This window comes from Sylvia atricapilla, chromosome 9, assembly GCF_009819655.1.
Source record: "Sylvia atricapilla isolate bSylAtr1 chromosome 9, bSylAtr1.pri, whole genome shotgun sequence".
NCBI classification, from domain to species: domain Eukaryota; kingdom Metazoa; phylum Chordata; class Aves; order Passeriformes; family Sylviidae; genus Sylvia; species Sylvia atricapilla.
In genome coordinates this window covers 19,195,829-19,216,224 of record NC_089148.1, presented here as the reverse complement: position 1 = coordinate 19,216,224, position 20,396 = coordinate 19,195,829, and the positions used below count along the sequence as shown (strand labels likewise).

Below are 20,396 nucleotides of genomic sequence, written 5' to 3'. Positions count from 1 at the left end.
TGTCATATTTAGGAAGGATGCTCTCAGGTCCTCAGTGATGAAATGTGAGGGGAGTGGCAGCCCTTGACCACATCCAGACACTGAGCTCCTGTAGTGCCCCATGAGTGGAACCACCAGCTGATACCAGCCCATGCAAAAGCATCCTCAGAAGCACCTGCATGATGTAAAGAGGCTCTGACACAGCATTTCACTGTCTGACAGGAGTTCATCCCCTCTCCTGCACATCTGGTGTGGATTTATGTGCTCTAGAATGTGGAGAAATAAAAGCTGAACATATGGACATAACCTATTTTACCTAAAGAGGTGACAAGTGGGTGTTTGGATATTATCAAGTCTGTAGCTGGAATTCATATACACCACTGTGTAAATCTCAGAGGCATCTGGCTGGAAAGGCATCCCCTGAGGGCAGCCAGCAGACACAGCAGATGCCAGACCCTAAGGGTGGGTGGCACAGGGAGGAGGGTTTGTACAGCTATGTTTCACAACATGTCTGGTGAGGTTGGTAACATCTCAGCATGGAATAATCTCATGTTCTTTCAACTCACGGGTGCAAAAAAGATCCAGGAAAAAAAGCTTGGAAGCAGCTTCTTATGTACAGCATGTGTCCCAGGCCTTTCTGGGCACTACACAGTGGCCTGTCAGTTCGGAAATATTCTCAGTAAATTACATTTTGAGTATCAATGTCACTTCTAGTGAGACAAACCAGGTTTCAACCAACTGTCCTATTCTGGCCACAGACTTGGTTTAGCTAACCAAACCCAGGACTGGAGGACATGTTGCAAGACCTTTTTTTGCTATCATTTAGCACAATAGGGCATGCAATATTTAAGAGAAGCATTTTGATTTTTGCAGGTCACAGAAAACCAGCAGTGTCAAAAATCATTTTGGAAGATACAGTGATGGTACCCACTGCTGGATACAGTTCTGAACCTACTTTGGAAGGTGCCATTTACAATACATGTTCACCATTGGTAAAGGGTCTCTCTGTAGTGTGGACCGACCCTGAGCTGCATCTGCTTACACCAGTTAAATACACTGGTGTAAGCAGATGCAGCTGGTTTACTGAATAGCTGGTTTACTATCAGTGGTTGACTTTATGCTTACAGGTAAGTGCTTTTACCACATAAATCACTCTACCATAAAGATGGATATGCTTTCCGCAGAGGTGGAGCTCGTGCCTTCTTTACTTGCTTACTCATATTAACAGGAATGTGTATGCAAATTTCCTATCCCCTAGCATTTACAATAAATTGCTCTTGGGCACTTGAGCTCCTTCCAGCTTGGTTTAGAAGTTCAAAAGAAATATAAATATATCGATTCTCCCCCGTCCAAAAAAAAAAAAAAAAAAAAAAAAAAAAAAAAAAAAAAGCTGGGGAAAGGGAATCTGACTACTTGGGTACAAAGCTTTAACTCCTATTAGCAATTTTTGAAGGTGATTTGATTTTGATGACATAGGGTTGTGCTCCCTCACCCTTTTGTATGTGGGTTGCTGTTCAATAAGCCAGAAAAACATAAATAACATGGATATGAAAAACATAAAACAGACAGACTGATGATTAAATGCATGATGGCCTTCCATGTGAGGCTCCAGTTGAGATGTATTTTCTCCAATTACAATGATCATTCCCAAATAATCACCTGGTGTCCCTATATATCCTCCAGGCCCAAGCAGCTCTCCTTTCTGTTGGGAGAGGTAATGAGATGTTTTCTTGCAGAACTGTTGCTCTTTGGATGGGTGAATGCTGGTCCTGGGGAGCTATTTTGGGTGTGTCTCTAAGGAGGGATGTGTAAGTAAGGCTGTTACAATGTGTTGTGGCTGGAGTGTCCTGCTTAGTGTGGACAATATGCTGGAACAAAGTTGGTTTGTTGTAGAATGACACTGGGGTTGTTTCTGTCTTTTGGGGGGAGAAATGGATATGCTTCATCTTGCAGTTTTTAGTGATTGGTTGAATGCAACTGCTATCACACATGAATGGGGGTTTTGAACCTTATTTGGTTCTTCTCTACTCTTTCCTTTCTATGATACATATAAATATGGTAATATTATTCTATGATACTTATATATGGATAGCTCAAAGCCTATTTATTCTATGCACAAGTTCTGGGGGTGGGCAGTTCTGCACCCTTAGCTTCCACCACTGAAATCACGTGTCCTGCATGACACACACTTGCAATCCTATATAATAACTAAATCCTAGCAATCTATCTTGAAACTCATCTCAGATGGGAGAAATTGAGACGTGTCTATCTCTGGAACAGACTTAATGCTATGAGGGGGTTTTACATGTTGAGAGCCATTTGCCCAGAATCTCTCTCAAGTGCAAAGCATTTGGATTGTTTCCAACTAAAATCACTCCTCATTTTTCACATCTAAAGTGCCTTTACCTCAACTTACATCATCAAGGGAATTAGTTTAAATACTGTAACTATTTCTTCAGATATGTCTCACACTCTCAACTACATTTCTGGGTGCTGAGCATTTCAGGTTGTTGGGAGCTGAGAGCATTCTGATGTATTAAGGCCTTTCTTTGCCATGTTAAAAGTATGGAATATATTTGAGTGAATACAGCATTAGAAAACATTTACTTTGTTGCCTTTAAAGGCAAGGTACATTAGGTTTGTTTCAGAAAGCTGATATGCAACTCAAATTGACTGCTGAGGCAGGCAGCAATAATTTTGTTAATCCAATTTTATTTACTATTAAGATCACAAACTCTATACCACAATTTGATAAAACGTATTAATGTGCTTTTACAGCTTTTGGCAGAAAAGTAAGGGTCATGTCTAGTTTTAAGGCAGAAACTTTTCCAAGAAAAGCTGGTGAGAGTAAGGTACATCACACAATATTCCCACCTTGTCTCATGCCCATCTGCAGATGGGCAGGCAGAACAATCTCACCATAGCCTCCTGAGGCAAATCTTTACTTTCTCTCATGCTCTTGCAATAGAACAGGAAGCCTTTAGTGGTGGGTCATGAGACTTGCCCTGCTAGATCTGTAGCAGATGAGTGGAAACATTGGCATGTAGGTGCATTAAGGTAATTATGTTCACCTCTGGCAGTATTTGCATTCACTGAGCTGGTAATAAAAATATCTCTGCGGTCTTGAAAGGGCAGGGGAAACAGTCAATGAAGAGCCACAAAAGAGCAGTGCCCTAACTCTGCAGTATCAACACTGTTATTTCCACCCCTCGCTATGGCCAGGAGTAAAAGAAGGCTGGATTTACCTCATCCACCTTTAAATTAATTGCTCAGCAAGCAACACTATTATAGGAAAGTATTTCCACTGTTTTCACAGGGTTGTTAGATTACTTTTTTATTCTGGGAGTATCATTTTGGTGACATAAGAAAGGAGGAGTGTGGTCTTTGGAAACAGTGGAACTCTGAGGGTAGAGGAGTGAGCCTTTCAGGAAGAGGTAAAGCACTATAGAAGAGAACAAAAGATATGAAGTGCAATTCAACTATGTGCTACCATCTCTATTTTTCTAGCCTGCTTTTTCACATCTAACCAGTTTAGAAATGCTTTGGGAGACAAATAACTCCATGTTCCTTGTGCTGTCAGTGGGTGTGGGTGGACTCTTCCAAAAGTTTTGGTGTTCTGAAACCATGGCGATCTGGAGCTGCCTGATGTGTCATTTATTTTTCACTGCTGGGTTTAGATTCACTCCTGGAACATGGGCAAACCCAGGTTTTGCAGCAAATGGGTCAAGTGCACAGAGCTCCTCTTTAATCCAAACTATTTTCATCAAACATTGCAAACTACATATTTGAGAGCTGCATAGTACAAGTTCTTATGTAAAAGAAGAAAGCTTTCTCAGCTCTGATGCTCTCAATTGCCTTGTCAGCCTACATCTGCATAAAGGAGGAAAATGATTAATACCCACAATTTCTCTTTTCTCACTGAGTCAGCCTTGCCTAAATAGCAGAAGGGCTGCACATACAGTTTCTTTGTAGCTTCATATAGCAACTCCTTTGCAATGGAGTTTCACTTAAAAGTAGTGATGCACAGAGGTTGGCTGGAGTCTGGCAGATGTGTGGTGCTGAGCAGGACTGTGCTGCGAGGCACTGCCCCACTACTGCCCCCAGAGCTGCACACTGAGGAGCTGGATGCTGCTCAGTAGCAACCCTGGAGGAGCTGCTACTTTACAAATTCCTGTTTTGCCATGAACACCAGGTAATTTGATAGTAATTTGTATTGCAGTGAAAGTTTTTAGGCCAACGATCTCCCTTTTCCCACTCAAACTCCAGAATGAGCTCAGGGAAGCCTTGCACACTTAAGAACTCATCTGGCATGTCCTCATGGTAAGCTGCTGGGAAGCTGTGAATATGATATTTCAGCCACGCAGAAGCTCCTGATCCCACCATCTAAATTCAGAAAGTGTTTCTTCCTGTCCCCTAACCCTTGCCAAGGGCACTTGGGTGAAGACATGCTCCAGGCAAAAAATATGGCTGAGATCAGAGGGAGAAAATGTGTCACTAGTGCAATGGGGGCATTGCAGGTGCAAGGCTGCTTCATGATCTATGGGCAGACATGTTCCCTCCTCCCTTCTATAAATGGTTTCCTCCTTGATTAGTGGTCTGTCTTATAGCTTCTGCTTCAATGGTCTAATTTAGAGCAGGGCTACAAATTTGCATTCCTACAGCTAGCTCAATGTCCTTAATTATATGTGTCTTTTTATGTCTAAGGAAAATTTCAGGTTTGAAAATGGATGGAGAGAGAAAAGGTTTCTATCTTTGTAGCGCTATGCATTCTTTCCTGTGTAGTATTTCCTGTAAAGACATCTGGGGCTGATCCTTGCTTATGGTAAAGCTGCTTCACATGAATTCCTGCAAAAAGGAATTTGAAACCTGAGTGATGGTGTTTTCTACTAAAGCAATGCTGGGGGACTGGCAGAAATGGAAACACTTCAGAGTACCAATGTCTGAGTGTAATGACCCTGTTCTGAGATATAATTACTGGAGCCATTTCCATCCTCCCCATCTGAGATGCTTCTCATGGAAGTCATGTTTATAGTAGTTAAGGACACATGTAAGTATATCCTGGTTTTGAGAGGGATAAAAGGGGACACCCTCCTCAAAAGCATAAAGCAGTAGAAATCAATCACTTTAAAGTGTTTATTCACTGTCAATTACAATGTTTGCTATTACAAGCTTCCTATTGTATCTGGCCCTTTGAACAGTCTTTTACCATCAGAGGTCACCAGCCACAAACTGTTAATTTCCACAATATCTGTAATACTTGCCCGTTCTGATAAGCTTTCCGCAAAAAAGAGTTCAACTTTGTCTAAAATTAAGAGGAAACATCACAAAGCTTACACAGCTTTCTCCTTGTTTTTAATGCATCAACCACAGTCTTTTCCATTTCCTCTTGTAAAACAAGGCTGGAAAAGTCATCAAGGAGATGCATTCATTCATTTCAGAAAGGTTGTTGAATCAGGATGGAAAATGAGATGGAAAATAAATTAATTCTGGTTTTTACTATGCAACATCTTGGGAGATAGCTCCTTTGCTTTGTCACCAGTTCAGTTCTGTCCCAATCCCAAGCCAGACATCAGTGTTTAATATGCTTTGTATATATCAACTGTTTTTGTTGGATCATTTAATACCCTTCTCTTATGGACATAATATCCTAGAAAATTATGAAAAGTACCTGCTGTTAAATGAAAATGTCAGATGTAAGGAATTTTTCTTCATTTACATATGTTTTGTGAGGAGCAGCAATACTTCCTTCTATTATTCTTGTTACCATCAGTTGTTGGCTGAAGAAGTGTTACTGAGTAAGTCTGTCACATGTCTTGTTATTAGATGAGCTGAAAAAAGCCAAAACTGAAATGAAGACAACTTTCAGGGAATTTAGCAAGTCTGGTTCTATTCTTCTCATTAGAATAAATCTAGGATAGCATCATGAAAATTGGCGCAGTGAGTGGAAAACAAATTTAAGTGAGGACAGAATTGATTGATTGTACATGAGAAATATAAGCAGCTGACCTGAGTAGTGACTGCATTTTCAATTACATTTGCCTTTTAGTCTGCTGTCCAAAGGGAACACTGTCCACTGAACCAGCCCTGCACACCTGTCTGCAGCATCTGAAGTGACTCTGCCATCAGGACTGATGCTGTTGTAGAGCCTGTGTGCCAACTTCATTACAGTGAGGTTTGAAACTAGGAGTGAAAACAGGCTTCAGCACAGTTTCTTGGTGCTTGCATTGGTCAGATTAAATGAAGAATGTGTTGGGGAAGATAAAGTGGCCCTTCAGGTATGACTTGTGGCACTGAATTTGAAGAACTACTGTCCTGGTGGTGGTGTTGGACTTCTGACAGTGCTGACCTGTTACCCTGAGGATGGCATGATAGCATTCAACTGAGACTGGCGTTGGAAACCCTCCACCAAATTTGTCTCACCCCTATTAGCCCATGACACAGCAAGGTACGCCACGCTGACACCTCAAGTTTTCTCATTCCCACTACTATGTCAGCCTGAAACATCTCTAAATCTTTAAAGAATCAATTATTTTGTGTTTAGCAGAGTTTTCTTTATGTTGTTCTCCATAAGCAATTTTAGGGTTCAGTGAAGGGCTAGGTCCTAGTTCACACCCAGTCAAGCTGGAGGCTGCTGAGAGTGTAGTCCATCTGTATTTGGATCATCATATAAGGCAGCCCTGACTGCAAGGTCCTTGAAATAAACTGCCCATGTTTCTCCCTGAGAAGGTACAGCATGGGGTTCAGGGTGAGAAACTCTCCTTTTCCATTAAGAGATTGATGTCCTAACATGCCCCAAATACATATGGGACTGCAACTTCCATGTCAAGCATGTATCTTCCTCCAAATTCAAAAGGGTTGAAGTTGTTTGTATAAAGCTAAGGAGCCCATAAACTTTCAAAGGTTTGGGGCAGACATAGTCTTAAAATTTTTCTTCGCTTGTATGACAGGTCCATAGAAAGGTCAGAAAAGTTATTCTACTACAGAGTAACACCCAACAGTGGAGTAAACTGTTCTCTAAAGCACTCACATTTAACCATAACATCTATAAAATCTTGTCTTAGTACCTGAAAAATCAGAGAAGGAGAAGTATCTTTTCAGTAAATATGCATACTTAGATGATCTGTGAAATATTCCCAAAGAAGCTTTTTAAGCAGCATCTTCATGCTACTACCCGCTATAGTTTCTTAGGTTTTTTTTTCCTATTTCTGTCATGGGCACACAAATACCTGACCAAAATTATCTGTGGCTCTTCCTGCCCTGAAGAGTGCTCTACTTTAGATGGTGTTGTGTGGTGGTGTGGATGTTGATAGCATTTGGCATCTATTATTTCAGTTGTGACGGCACAAAGGAAAGCAGTTGTCTGATTGGTTTTATTGCAGTTGAATCCAAAACACAAGTGGAAAACACTGAGCCCTCACTCTCCTCATGGGCCTTTTCTGCTTTTTAAAATATTTATTTGAAACTGGTAGATTTGATATGCGTCCCTGTGAGATGCCTCTGTAGAAAACAAGTTAAAATCTATCTCTTTGAGAAGAATATCATAGACTGCAACACTTTCCTTATATATCTGTTTATTTAAAACTGACAACTTGAAAACAATAGGTTGCTTTTTGCATGTAGAAATTCTATAGAAAAAAGGAGGTACTTGCTTATCTTGATTACAATTTAAGTAAAAGAGAATAAAGAATTTCAGGCTTGGTGTTTACAAGGAGCAACAGCTTGCAGCATTTTACTGTCTGTTAAGGATGCTGAAATACTCTATGCAATATGAAACAAGGGACTTATGAATATATCACCTTTGGGCAAAAATGAAAATTTTCTTAACCACTCTTCTTGAAGTTAACACATGCAAAGTATGAGCTATACTTCTGAATATCATTCCAGAGCATGGCCTCACTTGCTCTACCAAGAGACTAAAATTAATCCCCTTATTTTTTAAAAATAACATACTTATTTTTAAGTACTTATTTCATTCCTTTACATATGAAAGAGTATCCAACTTGTCTGGTGGAAAATTTCTAAATGATTTGCTATTCTTCTTCTTTAATTCCTACTGTAGTACATTTAGGAATCCACAATTGCAAGGTAAATTAAAACTGAAAATTTGACAAAGAGAAGCAGACCAGAACAAAGCCCTGGTGTGAGATGTCATTACCTGCTGTTGGGAAAGCAATTCAAGACTTTCACACAATTGGCAATAACATTTCCTGAGGTAAATTACGCTGTCAGCAAACAATACAGAAGTAATTTAACAAATGTCAGAACATCATGGAAAAAAGATAAAAACCACAACACATAAGTACAAGGGCAGGATAAAGCTATTTTATCATCTGTCATGAGAACCAGCAAATGGAGAGAGCTGTTTCTAATACTTGGAAAGCATTTTTTGCAGCTATAATCCAGCTGGATGAACTGATCTAAGTATGCTCACTGGGGGAAGAGAGATTTTTTTTCCCCCAAATACGATGGATGAAGAGTAAGTTTTTAAAATTTTGTCGTAGTTCCCTTTGAGTTACCTGTGGCATAGCCTCTGAATGGCATTGTTAGGTTGCATGTATATTTAATAAATTTTAGTAAAATTATATTACCAAAAGGTTTTTTTACTTTCTATTTTAAATCCCTATATGTAGTGCTATAGCCTAGTATTTATTGATGAACCCTTATGACAGATGTGTATTCAAAAGTGTGAGACGGGAAAAATAAGTTTGGAAAATAAGTCCATGCTTATATACAGCCAAGAGAAAAAAATACTGGTTTGGTTTGCCAAGGAAACCTTTGCTGATTATGCTGAAATGTTTTGTGAGAGGTTATCAAAGTGCTTCAATATGGCTGTTGCCTGAGGACCACATAAGTTACGAACAGCCATCAACAAGAAACAGCTCTATGACTCTGTTGAGAGTGCAGCATTGTTGGGTTCCCTAATTACCTCTGTGTGTGCTCTTCCCCTTACAGGGAACACAGGGAAGCTCAGCTGTCAGTGAAAGCAGAACGCCCAACAAGGTGCCAAACGCTCTGAGTGCAGAGGGGCACAAACAGAGAGGAAAAGAGCAGGAAAGGGGACAAAGCACATGCAGAAGTGAAATACAGGAAAACGGGGCTTCCTGGGCTCTTGGGAGATGGTCAGGAGGTGCAGCTGAGTTTACTGGGAAAAACTAAATACCTTCCTATTAGTTGACTGTTCTTTGTTTTGTTTTAAAATTGGGCAGGAATACCATCAGAGTGTAATATGCTGCTGTTTGCCAACTTTGTGGATGTGTGAGGCCAGGCAGATGACAGCAAGCCTGTGCTGTGGACTCTAGTGTGGTGTTAGAAATGTCAATCCAAGTAAGTGACAACTAAAAGAGTCACTGATACAGGTGGTATTGTTTGGGGGGATAATCTCTTCTGATTTTACATACTTACAGGACAAAAAAAATGCCCAGTGCAATTTAAAGTGCCACTATACATTGAGCTTTTTGAATTTACAGTACTTGGAATTATACAACAGACTGAAAAGGAAGCAGTCTTGTGTTAAGGAACTTCATGCTACTATGCTAGAGATTGTAAAGGTTGCAAAGGGCCCAACTGCTATGATACATTCATGTGATATTATTACCGGGGAGAATGGTTCCTGCAGGAGCGGAAGCCACTGAATGAGATAAAACAAATCTTGCATGCCATTGAGAGCATAATGTTACTGACAGTAACTGATGTGACTGACAGTGCCTGAGTGAAGTGAGCAATTCAGCGGAGAGACTGATAGCACAGCTAGGAGCTATTTCCAGCTGCCAGACTTGCCTCAAGCTCTGATTGTGCCTCTGCAAAAAGTGTATTTCTGACAGTAAGGAGAGATCTCTGTGGCCCAAGAAGCCATTCAGTTTGAGGTGATCACCATACTTTATGGCAACCAATGGCATCTGTTATGTTTTGCATGCATTTAATACCCTGTTTAGAAATTACCAAGTGGTACTGAAGGCTGGAGGATAACAGGATGACATACCCCCCTGAACTGGGTCCACTCCCTTCTTCATCCAGGTCCTCAGCCTGTGGCTAGAAAGTGCTGCAGGCTCCTCTTAGTCATGCATTGAGACCCTTAGTAAAACAAAATGGTTTAAATGATTCCACTGAGGGTTTTTTTCTGTATTATGTTATTCTGGGAAACACGAGGTGAGAGGATTAGTTAATATTTTAGGCTATAGGAGGTAAATCAAGGAGGTGTGTGTATGCGGTGTGTAAGTTCAGGGTTGCTGCTTTTTAATGGACTGCAGTCACACATCACACCATGAATAAATGTAATTGTCTCCCAGACTGAAGACTGAATTCTTAAATGTTCCCTTGTTACACATTATTTCTCCAAACAAGAGACCACAACATAATGTGGTATTACCAAAGCACATGATTCATTCTGATATGCTACTTAAAACATGCCAAGGACATCAGCTACAGCTCAGCCAAAATCTCCCTGTCTGAAATAAACATTGATCTGATGGAGTCCTCCATTAATTTTTAAAACATAACAGCAGGGGGCAAGGAGGCACAGGGTTTTTCACTGAGAAATAGCTGCTTACACAGTAGAAGTGAAGTATACTTTCAGTGCTTACTGGGTTTTTTTGTTTTTGTTTTTTTGTTTTTTTTTTTTGTTTTGTTTTTGTTTTTGTTTGTTTTTGTTTTTTTTTTTTCCTAAATAATTCTCCCCAGAACCAGTGACTGCAAAGGCAAAGTTCTGAAGAATTCTAAGGCTTTTAAAGCTCTTATTTCAGAATAATTCCATTTTCAGCAAATAGTCTGGAAAGTGCATCCTGCATTGCACATTATGCATAAGATTGCAGAAATGTATTTTTAGTGTCATGAGCTAAATTAACATCTGGCTTGATGAATATCTCAGATGTATTACATGCATTTGGTCTGAATGCAGTTCATTGCTTACTTTTTCCCCCTCAGATTATGCAGTGACACTTATCCTATGTGCTTATAGCATGCAGCCTATCCCTAACATCTGAGTAAATGTTGGATTTTCAATCATCTGGAATACTTGTAAGTTCTCCAAATTTTTCATTACTTTGCTTACAGCTAATTATTCTGGATACAGCACAGTCTATTTATATGCTTTGTAAACACTCCCTCTTCCAAATGCCTTGTGGTATCATTTTCTTCAGTGTCTTTATGGAAGACTGTCAAATGAGGGAAGCAATTGAACTGGAGAGGCATAAGAAAGAATGGAAAATAAATCCCATAATATCAACAAGGAAGCAACTGTCAGTCCTAGCAACTATTTCCCTGATAACTATTCTGTTAAATTTATTTATAGATCTGGAGTAATATGTTACCTGCTGCTATGCAAAATGATGACTAGATTTTTTTTTCCTGTCAGACTTCTAAGTGAGATAATGTTTCCAGACATGGTGATCCCCACCACCTCCCTCAGCAATTTATTCCAGTGCAACTTAAAGTCATTTTCCCTTGTCCTTTCACTTGGGACATGGTAGAAGACCATGACTGCCTCATGACATCTTCCTTCCAGGCAGTTGTAGAGGGCAATAAGGTTCCCCTTGAGCCTCCTTTTCTCCAGCTTAAACACCCCCAGCTTCCTCAGCTACTCCTCATGATACCTGTCCTTCTGGCCCTTCCCCAGCTCCATTGCTCATCTCTGAAAGTCTCCAGCTCCTCAATGTCTGTCTTGAAGAGAGAGGCCCAAAACTGCACACTTGGGTGCCACTTGGATTCTTCTTGATGACGGTCTGACAGCAGGGATCAGACAGCAGGGACCAGACACCAGCATTTCCTCAAAAGTACCATGAGGATAATAAAATTATCTTCTTAATGCATGTCTTCATTTCTCTGGATTAACACACCATCTCCTGTTCTGTGTGTGGGACAGGAGTGTGTTTGCCTGGCAGTAGCTAGTACATGTCATTTCTTCCAGCAATACATATGAAGCCCAAAAGCCTGGGCTTGTTAAACCAGAGGTGTTTAAAATCTTTTCCATCCTCCAAAGAGAAGATGTTTCCTTTGAGGGGAGACAAAGAGCTGGTGCTGGTCGTCAGAGGCACTTGTGAAATGCACTCCTTCCATGTCACAACATAAAACACCTGGGTGCATCTGACAGTTACTGGCATTTTGCTAAAATAAACTAGACCTGGTATAAATGATATTTCTGAAAATTAAAGTCATGTTCATATAAAGAAGTGTCACTGAAATATCCAGATGGATTCAAGAGAGGCTTTTATTTATATATTGTTATTTTTGTGTAAAAGATTTAACACCTTTTGATTGCCATTCTTTGTTGAGGAATCAACTGTAGCAAACATAGTCATTTAGGCTCTATGAACATTCCAAATTAACCGACTCAAACTTAAAAGTAAATTACAAAAACCCCAAACAAAAACAAACAAGGAAAAAACACTTGTAAAAATATTACTGATTAGAGAATTATTTCCTTAAGCCTGGTGTCACTATAGGAATGGCATGAATATTGTAAAAACATTTAGTGACATTTGCCTAACTTAATGTGTCTTTAAACTATAGAAATAATTTCTGAGATGCAAAAATATTAATTTAGATAAGAATTTTTAATAAAATCTTTTTTCCAACAGGTAAATAACAATGCTGTTACATTTGCAAATGTAACATTCAATCATTGCAAGTGTGCTATTAAGTGAGAATATTTATCTCTGAAAAAGTGCAGACAGCTTACTGGCTGGCCACTTTAAAGCTGAACATCTGATAACCATAAATTGTATTTTTCATACCGACATTTTACTGCTGTAAGTACTCAAGATAAAAAGGTGAACTTCAAACAATAAAATAGAAAAATAATAAAGTGTACAATTTTAATTATTTTATTCCTCTTATTGATTTTAGAGATGTCTACATTTTGATATGGGTGAATGGCTGTCTAGGCTGGATAGTTCAGAAAACTTTAAGCAGCCTCAGTAGTTTCTGAAGAGAGGTAAAGAGTATACTGTGCCTGTGGTTGAAAATGGAGGCTGTGATAAGGTTTGGCATCTCCTTCAAAGAAAACTGCTGAAGTCTAGTGGTGCAGCAGATGGTTGTGCCAGCCCAATGTCTCTTACCTTGCCGTTACAACCCCCACAGAGGGAGCAGCAGCTCAGCTGCATCCAGGAGAGATGCTGCAGGTTTCCCCCTACACTTCCTGGAGGTCCTAAGGTGCAACACACATCTGGAGGACCTGGAGCACCAGAAAAAGGTTGAAATCCTGTGAAAAGTAATCCAGGACTCTGTAAGGACTCCAGTGTGCAATGTGAGGTTGCAAACAAAAATTAATGCCAGTTCTTTGACAAGTTCTGAACTCAGTTTTGAAGAAGTTAATTCATTAAACTGTTGCATGTGTGTTTGGGTCAACATGGTGCAGTTACTCATCTGTTGTTCAACTTTTGACTATGTCTAAGCCAACGCTGGATAACTAAACAACCATGAGGTTTTTATGGCTCTCTGTAATAAGAATAATCCAGGCACATCTGGCTTAATGAACTTCTTTGATCCCAGCAGAGAAAATAAGTCTCATCTCTCAGATGCATTCATTTTTTTTCTAATTTTTCATTTTTAAGTGAGTGTTTATAGGAGGATTTTATTGAGTTTCTTACATGACATGAATGGGGAGGAGCAGGAGGAAGAGTTATCTGAAATAATTCTGTGCCTGGTGAAAGATTTGATCCTTTACTTTCCTGCAACAATAGTTCTTCCTCATATATCAATTTTAAAAGACTGAGGAACACAATCAAAATTTCATCTCTAAAAATAAAGTGATGAAACAGCCTATTAAAAATACTATGCTATATTGGTGGTACAGCTGTAAGGGATTAACAAAAATTCATTATATAAATATTGTAAAAATATCAGCATTGAAGCTAGTGCCAATGTATTTTGGTCTTTGACCCCACATTTTCATCTGTCTGGTATTTTCAGAAAAAGCAATCAACCTAAAATCCTTCTCTATAGATTTTTTCCCCTGCCATTATACATGTCTGATCTAAAATTCTTGATTTGAAAGTTAAGTGTTCCTCATACAAAAATATTATGTTGTTATTGACATTTTGTATTTTTGGCTTGCTTAAATCCAGAGATTCCAGGAAACTAGACAACAATAAGTCACATTTTTTTTCCTTTATTGGGAGCTAAAGAGTACTGCAGAAGTCCAATGATGACTTACTCATGTGAGAGAAAACAGAAGTGGGAAGTACTGCAGGTTCTATTTTCATTGCTAATGTTAATACCTGCCTGAAAATAGCCTGGAAACTCCCATTTTGTTGAATGTAATCAAGAAATATTTTCAGCTTTAAATTACTCCATTGTTCCACATGATGTAGGTAGCCTGTGTGTTAAAAGACTCAGGATATTTAAAAACTGCTGGAGAGAATTGGTGGGAAGCTGGAGGAATCTTTCTGACACATCAGAGCAATCATTTATTGTTAATGGTTGAGCCAACTAGGTGAAATTCGTCAAATTATTTATGTCTTGCAATTAAATTTCTTACTTCCTTAAGGTGGAGTTCAAACTGTCCATGGTATGATGATATTCCTGTTTCAAAGTTTGAGCAGGGGAAATGAACTTGCAGCTGTCTCAATTATATTTTATATCATTTTGAAAGTCATAAACAGGAGTCTCATGGAATTTTCTGCTCTTATATTTGGTGAGTAAGTTCTGTTAAGATTTCTAATGTGGGAACAAGCCTTCTTATTCCAAGGCAGAGATTTAACTAGGCATTAGCCACCAAACATCAGTATCTCACCTCTCATCAGGTGAGAAGGTAGAGGCCCAAGACTTCTGCAAACACCCTCTGCAGTTGCCAGAAGGTAATTTTGCAGAAGCAAGCTAACTTTGTACTTTTAATTACTGCAGAAGGAACACTGCAGGGCAGCAGTATGAGAACCCATGCAGCCAAGGTCTGGAAGCAGAGATGATCAGGAAAAGACTTTTCTAGGACTGACGAACTGCAGAATGAGGCATGTCCCACAGTTGCTGACAAAAAGAAGGGAATGTCTTCAAAAAGCACTGGCCTAATGCAGGGCTCTCTGTGGCTTGGGAATGAAATAATTCTCAGATGACTGCGCTGGTTCTTCCAGATGTGTGAGCAATTTTTAGTGCTGATGAGATTTTGCTAGCCAGCTAAAAGCATATATGTGTGGTTGGTTTCACTTCAAATGGGCTCTGTTTTTGCTTTGCAGAGAATTGTTTTCAGGAAATACCTGTAGATTTTAGCCTGCAGAAAGATGTCTTATGCAATGGGACCCTATACAAGGGTTTTTTGACCCATCCTTCCAGTGTGAAAGTGTGCTACAGAGCACTACCAAGGAGGTTAAGTAAGTGTTCTTGGGTGCTATAAGCTTGTGATTTTTTTACCTCAGCCACCTACAGATTTTTATTCTTTTGCAAAAATAGTCTTTTACTTCCTTTTAGTGATGGATACAGCAAGATTTATACCATGACCAAGAAAACCAAGATGCTTTGGGGAAGGCTGCTGCTATGGACAGGAGGCTTCGGGGAGACATGCTGAGAAAGCCCTGATGCAGGGGACCCTGTCAAAGTTTCTGAATGTCCATGGCAGGAGGTTACAGCCACCCGAGTGGTGGGGGAATGCTCCTTTAACACACTCACTGAGGCCTGTCTTACTCTGTGTGTCTCTCAGCACAACCCAGTAGTGATGGTAGGAATCAGACTCTTAGTCGTGTTTATGGACTTCGCCTGCAAGGGGTTTTTCAGTTCAATGAGTATCCCAGAAAATACCTCATGTATCATACATCCTCATGCCTGTAGGAGTGGGTGTCTCCACTTCCTGCCTGGATGGCAAAACACTCCATCGATGATGGGATAAAGATTAACCAAAAATGACAGTCACTGGGTTTTCTCCAACTCCTCCTCGTTTCAGTCTCATCAGCTGTTCTTAGGCTCCAGAGACCCTCTTTTAACATGGAAATTTACTGTGCTTCTCTCTTGGCAGTTTGGCCTATTCGGTAATTAGAGTCTTCTCAACTGGTGATCTACTCTCATGGTCCTCTAGTTACACTCATTCTTGCTCTTGTACTTTGTGTTCCCTTATTACTTTCCTAATAACTGCTTCTGAGGCTCCTCTCTTCCTTTAATGGTTCTTGTGTGTTTGGCTAGGTTTCTCTGCATTCTTGGTATGGCATACTATGCGCCATCACTGGAACAAGACGTCACAGCTTTTCAGAGGCTGTGTGTGGTTATTCCTCTAGCAGGCTTTGCTTCAGTTGCCTGTTTGAGCTCTCTCCAGGTGAGTTTTTATTCTGCTTCATGGTGGGTTTCTGCTACAGCAGTGACTTTCCAAGTTGGATAATACCTGGACTTGTAAACAGCTGCAAGTATCTTGGCTTCAGTGAGACACCTTTCAGTTGGAGCTGCTGGAGTCTTGTGGTCTGGAGTCTCTACTCTGTCTTGTGGTTCACTAAGATTCTCTTCTGTTTCTTGCTCCTGGCTGAATATATTCCCTTGTTTGCTTTAACTAAGTATCTTAAGGAATCTCACTAGTCTGTATATTTATTTGTGGCTTGGCATTTTTGTCAGTCCTGACCCTACCAGGCCATTTTTCTTGCTCTGTGAGCCAGGACCTCTGGTCCCCTGTACCCACAGCATCTCTCCCTTCCTCTCTCAGCTCCTTCCCATCACTGGTTTTTGTGTGTTGTCTTGTAAGGCAGGAAAATCCTCTCCACTCTGAATGCTTCAGAATGCAAATTGATGTTAATTTTCTCTTTAGTTTCCTGGAGGGATAGGATTAATCCAAATAGTCATCAATTGCGCTTTTTAAAGTAATTTCCAGATTTTTGGCATATTCAAAACTCTCAGAAGGTAACAGGCAAAACTAGAGAGAGAAGGCAAATGCTGGTCATAACAATTCCTTTAATTTTCTACAAAGAATAGGCAAGTCTAATGGTTTCAGACCTGGAGTCCTCTGTTCTTCAACTTTAGCCAATTGTTGACAAAGACGTGCTGTAATCCTTTCCATTTCTTGTATTTCTTAATCACATTTGATAACTTAGTAACTTTCTTTAACCAGAGCAACGTGTTAAACTTTTTTTTTTTTGGCTGCCACAGAGAATTTGAAACAATTTTGCTGAACTAGGTTGCAGCAGTTTTGGTACTTAGCCTAACACCATATATTGTGGTGTGCAGAGAAAATCAGTTCTCCAAAAGGAACTCAATAGCAGCATGGACCTTCTGCCAAGAATTCCTAATTTTGGGACAGTACCAGGAAACTTGTGTGGGTCCCATTTTGCTCCTACTCAATTCAAAGGCAAAGCTCCTCCCAGTTGCAGAGGAATAAAGTTCAGGCTCCAATACTCAGTCCTCACATTCCCATTTCACACATTTTCCTTCAAATTGGTTTGGGTTTGGTTTTTTTTCCCCTTTATTTTTGGGCTCTGGCAAAACCCTTGCACTCTCCCGTACATTTTCTGGAAGGCGAATCACAGATAGGAACCATTTTCCTCATCTCTTACACTGTTTAAGAGCAGCTCCTGTTTTGTGCCCCAAAGCACAGCTGGAACTCAGCAGCTGTAATCTGAAGTGACAGATGAGCAAGTCAGATCATGAAAGGAGGAAAAAGCTGCTGGAAAATGAGCAAACAAACAGAAGGAAATCTTGTAATCATATCAAAAAGACAAGGAGTGATATCTTGGAAGAATTAATTTTGCATTTCAGTAATCCCTGAGTTTGCTGGAAAGATAATAAATTGGGGATGGGCTGTGGACAAGCAGGAGATAGCAGCTGTAGAAAGATGGATCTTGGGCCATTTGCCATAGGAAGTTAAACTTCCAGCATCTCTGTATTGCAGTAAGTGCTAATAGGTTTGGAGCTTGACCATGTCTGAGGTGTGTGTAAGTATACAGACTGCTATATATAGCTCTGGAAATAAACACATGTAATCTGATAGCTTTAAACATAGTCGGTTTTCTTATTAGTCTGTAAGAACACTTGGAAGAAGCAAGTATAATAATGGAACTCATACTGATTTTTGCCATGAAACTTAGAAGAGGAGCAGGTCTGCAGGGTGCTACAATAGAATGAAAGCAACTGAGGTGCTGAATAGCTTCGGCCACTTCCAAAACACAGGAGTGCAAGAGCTTCCAGGTAGAGGGATGCAGGGAAGGGGAGAAGGAGCATACCTGGCACATTCCTGACCCATTTGTGGATACCTGACTCAGAGATGTGTGAGCTGTGTGCAGTGAGGCAATGGAAGGGTACAGGGAGCCCTTCCCCTGGCCTATGTGCCCCCATGGCAAATGAACCTGTTCCGACAGCCTAAAGGCTGTGTTCAACCCCAGCAGAGGCTGTAACAAGGACACAAAGAGCAAAGTGCCAATAAGAAGTCAAGAATCCTACTTTGTGAAATTAATTGAGTAGTTTTGAACATAGAAACCTGAACAAATAATGCTAGTTTTTAAACTTTATACTGTTTTAAGTAACTGCATGATCAGGGTCAGCAAGCTTTATCTACACCCTTTGTGCGCAGCTGGCAAGTATCTTAAGTTGTGCCTTCCACAGTGGAAATGCTGCTAGAAGTGGAGATCTCTGCACGAAATGTCCCCGGCCCATCTCACCACGCGTTGCAGGATGGCTCCTATACTTACAGATGTGCACTGCAACAAAGGCAGGATTTATGCATGGTCACTCTCAGGGAAGAATTCTCTCCATAATATCCCTAACACTGATGCTAAAAATTTAAGAAAACAACTGTTTGTCTATTTCATACAGTAGATATTTAAGAGATAAATAGATTTCAGAGAAGGGCACCAAACCCAATCAGTAATGTTTGTGTGGTAGTTCACTGTAATGCTGATAAACAAAACCTAAAAATATATAATACTTTCATTGTTGGAAGCTATTAAAGTGTGATCTAAAAGAGAAAAGCTGACAAATACTTTATTGCAGAAGTGTCCAATATCTGCCTGGGCAGGCACTATGTTCTCTTCAGTGAAAATACACATTTTCACATTTTTCTGTCAGTATGGACAACGTAAGGACAAGAAAGTAAAAAGCTTTTACGTTTGGCTTTCAAAAAGTGAAGTAAACAGGAAATCTCATCGTAGTCTATGAGAGTATATAAGTTCTGAATCATTAAAGATATTGAAAATTAATTTGAATTTGAAATCAAACACTCTGCTGCATTGCCTGAAAATAACTTTTCCCTCCGTAACACTGGGTTCTTACCCCCAGTAAAATTCAGCATCTTAAGTTCATTCCTTAGCTCTTGGTTCCCTCAAAATTTTTCTGCCCCCCACCCCCATCTTTTTGCCGGTTGCCAGCTACCTGGATCACCCAGAGATCCTTTTCCTTTCCAGCAAAGGGGGGCACCCTCAGTAACAATAACATACAATTTTTGTCTTTTACAGCCTCTCTTCTTGTTTTAGCACTTCCATTATTTTCTGCTGTTTGGAAATACCTTTGGCTTTATTACATGACTTCCTTCTTCAGCTTATCTACAGCTGGAAGGTACTTGCTGCACGTCATGAGGGTATTTCCATGACAAGAAACCTTCATTCTTGTAGCACCCAGAAAGAGGTAAGTGTCGTAACCCCAACTCACATCAAATTTCTTCTGAAGTTCATGGAAGTTTTGCCTAAGTAAGGCTGCAGGACTCGACCACGTGTTTGCTGTACAGTGCATACTGCAACGTCTGGTATTGTTTAACTCTACCGTGTTTGTTTTTAGCGACAGTTTGCATAAAGATGTCTTATGGGATAAAGTTACAAATAGGCTTTTTTTTGTGGGGACAAGGTAAGAAAACTGGAAATTTAAGCTAAAAAAGACCTTTGTCTCTCTAGGAAGACTGTGAAGGGTGTCATATTTCTTTGGCATTGTAATGCTACTAAATTACATCTGCTCCTCAAACATTTTTCAGAGGGAGGATTTCTAGACCCAACTCCAATTATACTAGAGATACAAAACGTCCAGCGCGCTCAGCTTTTTGTGTTTAGATCATTTCATCAACTCTCCCCTCCCGTTCCCAGATTTTAATTTAACTTGCAGCTTCCTGCCGAGTCTCCGCAGCTGGAGCCCAGCGGCAGCCGAAGGCTCTTCTCGCCCTCCGGCCGCACCGAGGGCATCACCTGTCCCGGCGCCGCCGCCGCACCTGGGCCCGGGCGGGGCGGGCTCGGGCCCTGCGCGCCGGCGGCTCCAGGCGCGGCCCGGCTCCCCCCGGCTCCGGGCCGGCTGCGGGTGGGCGCCCAGGGGAGCGGCGCGGGGCAGCGCGCACCATGCGGGGCCGCGGCCCGGCCCGCCCCGGGGGCCGCGTGTGCTGATGTAATCGCTAGGCAGCCAGCGCTGAAATTCAACACCGCGGCGGGCGGGAGCTCCGCCGGTGCCGGGGCAGGCGGTGCAGCGCCGCTCCGCCGCCGGACTCCGCGGGCAGCCCCGGGGCGCCCCCGCAGCCCGGCCCCCGGCGCCCCCCCCCCCCCAGCCGC

General features: G+C 40.9%; 1 long non-coding RNA gene across 1 annotated transcript; it reads left to right on the top strand.

Moving 5' to 3' along the window:
- Positions 1 to 1,690: 1,690 nt before the first annotated feature.
- LOC136365229 (uncharacterized) lies at positions 1,691 to 13,048 on the top strand. The gene is made up of 4 exons (XR_010744304.1): positions 1,691 to 1,765; positions 10,900 to 10,992; positions 12,552 to 12,722; positions 12,820 to 13,048. It is a non-coding gene; the product is annotated as an uncharacterized lncRNA (long non-coding RNA).
- The last annotated feature ends 7,348 nt before the right edge of the window (positions 13,049 to 20,396 follow it).